Source organism: Equus przewalskii, chromosome 1, assembly GCF_037783145.1.
Source record: "Equus przewalskii isolate Varuska chromosome 1, EquPr2, whole genome shotgun sequence".
NCBI classification, from domain to species: Eukaryota; Metazoa; Chordata; class Mammalia; order Perissodactyla; family Equidae; genus Equus; species Equus przewalskii.
Window position 1 is genome coordinate 34,501,532 of NC_091831.1, and position 8,633 is coordinate 34,510,164.

At 37.0% G+C, this 8,633-nt stretch overlaps 1 pseudogene; it reads left to right on the forward strand.

Annotated features, from left to right (window-relative positions):
* The first annotated feature begins 893 nt into the window (after window positions 1-893).
* On the forward strand, window positions 894-8,372 carry LOC103559692 (SWI/SNF-related matrix-associated actin-dependent regulator of chromatin subfamily B member 1 pseudogene; annotated as a pseudogene).
* Window positions 8,373-8,633: the final 261 nt, after the last annotated feature.

Below are 8,633 nucleotides of genomic sequence, written 5' to 3' on the forward strand. Positions count from 1 at the left end.
AGACAGGGGAGGGAATTTCAGATAGATTGAATAGTCTAAGAGGAGGTTAAAAGGTGTATTTGGCAAAGAGATTATGTAGATGGAAGAGAGAAGACTTCCTTTAGTGTAATAAAAAATGAATTTGCACAGATATGGTGCTGGAGGCTGGTGTCTGTCAAGTAACCTGTAATCCTGAATGCTGGCATGGAAAGTTCTCATTTGATCAGGTAGATGTATGAGCCAGAACAAGAATGGAATGCAGACAATTATTAGAAAAAACTATCCTGGATGTTTGTGTAATGGTCTGTATGCTGAAAATTGGGCACAAGGAGCAACTGAAAGATATTTTATGTCTTTTAATTGGTTTGGTGAGAGTCTGGACCATAGAAACATAAAGGAATCTGAAATAAAATCAAGATTGTTCCAACTGTCATATTCTTGGTTTTTTAGGAAGAGAGTCAACTATGCAGTCCCATAGAAGTCTAGGTCGAAGCACCGTTTTAGACTAAATGTATCAGATAAAACTAGGAAGTGAAGAATGCTAGATCTGATAAAGCCATTGAATTTGATTAGAGTTTGTGTCAAAGAAGCCTTATAGAGAGCAGTTTTAGTAAAGAGAGGAGGTAGGGAACCAACTTATAATGACTTGTGTGGGAAATTTCACTTGTGAGACCGAACGTCCTATATGAGAAGCTTAGCCAAGGAAGGTCAGATTTGGATGGTGAATTTGAATGATACTCGTGTTTGAAAGCTGTGGAGAAGGAAAAGATAGGTACCATAAGTACATCTTTGTAGGTGCAAGCTCCTGGTTGAACTGAGGAGAGGCAGAATCTAGAAGACTGAAAAGAGCTAATTCCCGAGAAGGAAATTTCTCACTCTGAGGCCAATATTATTTATTCAAGCACTTTGTCGCAATGAGAAGAAATGAAAAATCGGTTAGGGCAAGATGGGAAGTGGGTCAAAGATGCTGAAGGAGATGACATTCAAAGAATTATCCATGGAATTGAGTTAACTATTCAAATCATTTGTCTAAGATTGAGTGCAGTGAAGAAGATGGAATTGTGTAAAGAAACTGGAGGGAAGAAGCACATTACTCACAAGGTCTGCCTTCTCTCCTGCTATGAAAATTATTCCTATTCTTCTGTAGGTCGAGTTATTTTGAGAATTTGATTAAAGATGTTAACACTTTCTCATAAGAATGCACCTACATGAGTTTTTAGAACTTTAGATGCCTTTAGGAAGGGATTCCTTAATGCCATGGAGCATCTCCATTAATGACAGGTCAAGAAGGGCTGTAAAGTCATTGGTATTTCAATTATAAATGGCTATTTCCTCAACACTATATTTAAAACAACATTGTTTCTCTAGCTTTAATATAGTATTTAAGGTCTAGCTTAAGTTTTTGTTAGCAGCTTTATTAAGATATATTCACAGGCCATACAATTCACTCATTTTATGTATACAATTCAATTGTTTTTAGTATATTCACAGAGTTTTGCAACCATCACCATAATCAATTTCAGAACATTTTCATCATCCCAAAAAAATACCCCATATCTTTTAGCAGTCATCTCTCATTTTCCTCCAATCATCCCAGCCCTAGGCAATCACTAATGTACTTTCTGTCTCTATAGGTCTGCTACTCTGGATATTTCATATATGTGGAATTTGTAATGAGCGATCTTTCATGTCTGGCTTCTTTCACTTAGCATAATGTTTTAAAGGTTCATTCACGTTGCAGCATGTTTTAGTACTCTATTCCTTTTTATGGCTGAATAATATTCCATTTTATAGGTATACCACATGTATTTATCCATTCACCAGTGGATGGACATTTGGATTGCTTCTACCTCTTGTTATTATGGATAACGTTACTATTAACAGTCATGTACAAGTTTTTGTGTGAATATATATTCTCAATTCTTTTAGGTATATTCCTAGGAGTAGAATTGCTGGGTCATGTGATAATTCTATTTTACCTTACTGAAGAAACACCAAACTGTTTTCTACAGTGGCTGCATCATTTTACTTTTCCACTAGCAATGCATAAGCATTACAATTTCTCTACATCCTCACCAACACTTATCATCTGTCCTTTCCATTATAGGCATCTTAGTGGTGTGAAGTGATATCACATTGTGATTTGATTTGCATTTCCCTGATTGTTAATGATATTGAGCATATTTTCATATGCTTACTGGCCATTTGCATACCTTCTTTGCAGAAATGTCTACACAATTCTTTGCCCATTTATCATTTTCTTATTGAGTTGTGGAATTTCTTATATATTCAAGATATAAGATCCTTATTAGATATTAAATATATGATTTGCAAATATGTTTTCTCACTTTTTGGGTTGTCTTTTTACATTCTTGGTGGTGTCCTTTAAAACAAAAGTTTTTGATTTTTATGACATCCAATTCATCATTTTTCTTTTGGTGCTCAATTGTCTAATCCAACATCATAAAGAGTTATACTCATGCTTTCTGTGTAGTTTAAACTTTTCGCATGAGACCTTTGGTCTATTTTGAGTTAATTTTTGAATATTGTGCAAAGTTGGGGCACCAATTCATTCTTTTGCCTGTGGATATCTTCTTGTCCCAGCACCACTTGTTGGAAAGACTCTTCATTCCCTGTGAATGGTTTCAGCACAATTGTCAAAAATCATTTGACTATAAATATGAGGATTTATTTCTGCATTCCCAATAATATTCCATTGAACTATACATCTATCTTTATACTGTACCACAGAGTCTTAACTACAGAAGCATTGTAGTAATTTTTTAAATTGAGAAGTGTGAGCTGTTCAACTTTGTCCTTCTCTTCCAAGATTATTTTGGGCCCCTTGAGTTTCCATATGACTTTTTGGATCAGCTTGGCAATTTCCAAAGAGAAGCCATCTGAGATTTTTATAGGAATTACATTAAATTTTTATATAAATTTGTAAAGTATTGCCATCTTGACCATATTGTCTTCTCATAGATTATTATGGGATGTCTTTCCATTTATATAAGCATGCTTTCATTTCTCTCAACATTATTTTCTATAGTCCAGATTGTTTTTTAAGACTTTATTTTTTTGGAGCAGTTTTAGGTTTCTAGCAAACGTGAGATGATGGTACAGAGGTATCTCTTATACCCCTACTCCCACACAGGCATAGCCTACCCCATTATCAGCATCACTCACAGGAATAGTACAATTTTTACCAAGGATGAACCTGCATGGACACATCTTAATCACCCAAAGAATCATAGTTAACCTTAGGATTCATTCTTGGTGTTGTACATTCTGTGGGTTTGGAGAAATATATAATGAGATATATCTATCATTATAATATCACATGGAATATTTTTAATGCCCTAAAATCTTCTGTGCTTGGCCTATTCATGCCCCTCAACCCCTGGAAAACACTCATCTTTTTTATTATCTCCATAGTTTTGCCTTTTCCAGAATGGCATATAGTTGAAAGCATACAATATGCAGCCTTTTCTTATTAGCTTCTTTCACTTAGAAATACCCATGTACATTTTCTCCGTGTCTTTTCACGGCTTGATAGGGCATCTTGGCTGCTTTCAAGTTTTGGCAATTATGAATAAAGCTGCTGTGAACAACCAAGCACAGGTGTTTGTGTGGACATAAGTTTTCAAATCCTTTGGGTAAATACTAAGGAGCCCGACTGCTGTATCACATGCTAAGAGTATGTTTAGTTTTCTAAGAAAATGCCAAACTCGCTTCCAAAGTGGCTATACCATTTTGCATTTCCATGAGTAGTGTATAAGAGTTATTTGCTTCACATCCTACATCACACTTGATGTTGTCAGTGTTCAAGATTTTGGCCATTCTAACAGATGTATAGTGGCATTTCATTGTTGTTTTAATTTGCATTTTTCTGATGATATATGATATGCAGCATCTTTTCATATGCTTATTTGGCATTCATATATCTTCTTTGGTGAGATGTCTGTTAAGGTCTTTGACCCATTTTTTAATCAGGTTCTTTTCTTCTTGTTGAGTTTTACGAGTTCTTTGAATATTTTGGATACAATTTCTTTATGAGATACATCTCTTGCAAATATTTTTCTCCCAATTTGTGGATTGTCTTCTAATTTGCTCGAAATTATCTTTTGCAGAAATTATCTTTTTGCAGAAGTTTGCAATTTGATGAAGTCCAGGTTATCATTTGTATCTTTCACAGGTGTTATATTTTGTGTTGTATCTAAAAGAGCATCACCATACCCAAGGTAATCTAGGTTTTTTCCTATTTCATCTTCTAGGAGTTTTATAGTTTTGTGTTTTACACTTAGGTCTGTGATCCATTTTGAGTTTATTTTTTTAAGCTCTGTGTCTAGATTTATTTTTTTGCATATAGATGTCCAGTTGTTCCAGTGCCATTTGTTGAAGAGACTAACTTTGCTCTGTCATATTGCCTTTACTCTTCTGTCAAAGATCAATTGGCTATATTTATGGGGGATCTACTTCTGGGCTCTCTACACTGTTCCATTAATCTATTTGTCTGTTCTTTTACCAATATTACACTGTCTTGATTACTGTAGTTTATAGTAACTCTAATTTTAATTATTTTATTGAGGTCACATTGGTTTATAACATTGTGTAAATTTCTAGAGTATATTGTTATAGTTCAGTTTCTGAAATATAGACTGCATTGTGTTCACCGCCAAAAGTCTAGTTTCCATCTGTCACCATACATATGTAACCCTTTACCCCTTTGGACCTTCCCTTCTTGTAACCACCAATCTTTTCTTCTTATTTATGTGTCTGTTTATCTTCCACATGAGTGAAATAATATAGCAAATTTATCTCTCTCTGTCTGACTTATTTTGCTTAGCATTATACCCTCAAGATCCATTCATGTTTCCACAATTTTGTCATTTTTATGGGTGAGTAGTATCCACTGCATATATATATCACATCTTCTTTATCCATTCATCCGTTCATGAGCTTTTGGTTGCTTCCAAGTCTTGGCTATTGTGACTAATGTTGCAATTCACACAGGGGTGAATATATCTTTCTGAATTAGTGTTTTCATGTTCTTTGGATAAATACCAAGAAGTGGAATATCTGAGTTATATGATAGCACTATTTTTAGTTATTTGAGGAGTGGCCATACTGTTTTCCCCTTTGGCTTCTGCCAAATGTGTCCTGAAAGTAGAAAATTCCCATAGGCTTTCCGAAACGCAGGTTACTTGATACAAAAGTCAGGAGGACCTCAGTATAAACGCTAGCTCTGCTATTCCAAGCTATCATCCTGGGTAAATTTCTTATCCCTTTGAGCCTCAGTTTTCTCATTTTTAAACTTTTGATAATACCTATCTTACTTACCTCTGTAGGATGTGGCAAGAATTAAACCAGGCAACATATGCATCATTTTCACCCTTTAGACCGATGAAGACAATAAAGGAGAAAACATTGTGCTGTAGAGGAAACGTGGAAATAAGTACTTTCACGTACTGCTGGGGGGATTATCAAATAAATAGATTTTGTAGGACAATTTGACAATATCTATAAAAATATAAAATGAAATTTCCTATAATGCAAGAAGTCAAAGTCTTCATACCTACTCCATGTGCAAATGGAGGCATGTCCAAAATGTTTTCATTGCTCTTAAGAAAGAAATGTTGCAAACTACCTAAATGTGCATCAGTAGTGTAATGATACATCCATATGATGAAGAACAATTGAAGCATATGTATACCTGTTGATATCAGCAATATCTAAAATAGCATTCATCATTTAGGTAAAAAAAAAAAAAAGAGGAAATATAGTTTCCCCCACTTTTGTCCACCACTCTCCAACTTTAACAGATATCAAATGACCAAGCATGTTTGCTAAGTGGTTACTTTCATACTGGAAAAAATTATTTGCTTCATATAAATATAATTATCTTAGATTTTTTAAAAAGACAAGAGTCTGACATGCAGTTTACATATATGATAATTCTGCATCAATGCTGCAAGTAGGTTGCATAAGAGTTTTAGAAGTACGTTGGTTCTTTTCAAACAGCAAAATGACAATGATCTGTAACTACAGTTTAAGGGATATGAGCATTTTTTTAAATTAAGAGAGAAACAAATTCTAATGCTATTCACAGCTTAATTTTCAATTTCTTTTAAAAATTCCCTTCGTGCCTACATACAGTCTAGACTTTGTAGGTCATAATTTCCAATCAAGTGTCCTCACATATGTGTCCTGTCAGTGGAGCCAAGTGGACACATATTCTGGAAGCTGAGATTTGACAATTTAAGACATTTTTGCAAATGACAAAGCAAAGGGATCTGAATGGACAGTTTTGGTCAGAGCACATAGAGACAGTATGACATGGATTGGTAACAGCTGAAAAACCTGATTCAACATTGTGTATATGAAACACTTATGGATATGTTGAGAAAGTGAGGAAATCAAGTCTGTATGCTGGAGGTGCAAACGATATGAAGAATAAATGTTATAGCTGGTGAAATGGAAAGGCAGAGAATGAAGATAATAAGTAACCTGTGCCCAGCAACACATTAAATGTTCTCCTGGTTGAGATGCTCTTTCTGGACAAAAGCTTGAACAATTAATAAGGAGCCTAAACTGGGAAAACATAGTCTCTGAACTGCCAGTAAATTCTTGTGAAGGCTTTTCCATCACATCCTACCACACATACAACTGTTATGGGTTTCTAAAGTTCAGAAAAAGCAAAAACATGATCATTATGGGTGAACAAAAGATGTAGAGAGAGGCTAGCTAGAGCTATCTGGCAGAAAAAAAGAGAGGTGATCACTGCCAGCAGTTAGCACAAAGGAGAGACCATTAAACCAAGATTACCAAAAATTTAAGCAGTCATGAAGGCAGACTAGGATAAAAATCTTTTTCCTCTTGACTTTCTCCAGTGGAAAGTAGTAGTAATTTCTCATTCTAGCTTTATTTGAGTTGTAAGAATCAAGAACCCTCTGCAATATCCAATGATGCCCATAATCCTGTGTAGAACACATACTTGGATTAGTCATTTCTGACTTCCATACTAATATCAAAGAAAAGCTGCATTTACATGTTTCTTGTGAAAAAATATAAATGTGGCCATTTTAAATATATTTAGGGTTTTTTTTAAACAAAGGATATTCAAACTATTATCTCCCTACCCCTCTTCAAAAAGAAAAAAAAATCCATCTACCACATTTGTTTCTCTAATTTTAAAATCAGAAAGATCTCAAAGGTATTTTCTGAGGTTCCTTGTGCAATAGATACCCCTCACTCTGGAGGCAACTGGCCAATGTAGAAGAGAGGAAGAAAACAGTTGTATCCTCACATGGTCATGGATACATGATCCTGGCCACTAGTGTGACTCAGTTAAAAGCCTCAGTGGTGGAAGAGATTCTGGAGGACAATGATGAGAAACACAAGGCATGTGTCCATCAGCATAGGGTTCCCCATCCATTTCAGGGAATGAGAAATCAAGAGGAATAGCCAGTGGGTGCCCACCCTGCTCAGCAGCTCTCACCATCTGCACACCGTGCCATGCTCCACAGCCATTAATAGGAACCTCATGGGCTAAGATAAGAAAGGAAGCTTCCCTCTCTGCTTTGATGATCATGACCCACCTGTGATCCATGAGAACACATCCCAGTCTAAAGTTTTGGTTCCCATCCGGCTGGACACGGAGATAGATGGGTAGAAGTGGAGGATGCCTTTACATGAAACATGAATAAGAAGCTGATGACCTCTGAGATGTTTTCAGAAATCCTCTGTGACCACTTGGATTTGAACCCACTCATATTCATTCCTGCTTTCACCTCCATCATCAGACAGCAGATGGAGTCCTACCCACTGACAGCATCTTGGAGGACCAGTCCGACCAACGTGTCATCATCAACATGTCAGCATTTCCCTGGTGGACAAGTTGAGTGGGACATGTCGGAGAAGAACTCCTTGGAGAAGCTTACCCTGAAGCTGTGCTCGGAGCTGGGGTTGGGCAGGGAGGAGGTTGTCACCACCATCATGTACAGCATTACAGGACAGCCTATCTGCCATCAGAAGACTTATGCCTTCAGTGATAGCCCCCTGCCCACAGTGAAGATTACCATCTGGGACACAGGCAATACTTATTAGTGGTGCCTGCTCCTGGAGACCCTGATGGTCTCCAAGGTGGAAAAGATCCATGACTAGGACAGGAACAAAAACATATGAGGCATCTCACCAACACTGCCCCAGGTCTGGTAACCAGTGCATCTGTACTTGAGTCCCAGGGAGTGTTCAGGAAATCCAATGGCATCTCCTTCCTCTTTGGGCAAAGAGGGAGGCAAGCAGGCAGTCAAGTGCCATCCCGAGAAGCATCAGAGATGCGTGGGGAGGACTTCCAGGTCATCCTCCTCCCGGGCACACATTCCATTTGCTGAGCCCCAGTCCCTACCACCCCAGTCTCTGGTCAGGAAGAGGCTTCATTTTGGGTTGTCTAAGTGTGTGTGTTTTTATAGGAACCACAGGCAGGGTTAGAAGCACTTTTTTTTTTATTGAGTTAATGATAGGTTACAATCTTGTGAAATTTCAGTTGTACATTAATGTTTGTCATTCGTGTTGTAGGTGCACCACTTCACCCTTTGTGCCCACCCCCCACCCCACATTTCCCCTGGTATCCACTAAACTGTTCTCTTAGTCCA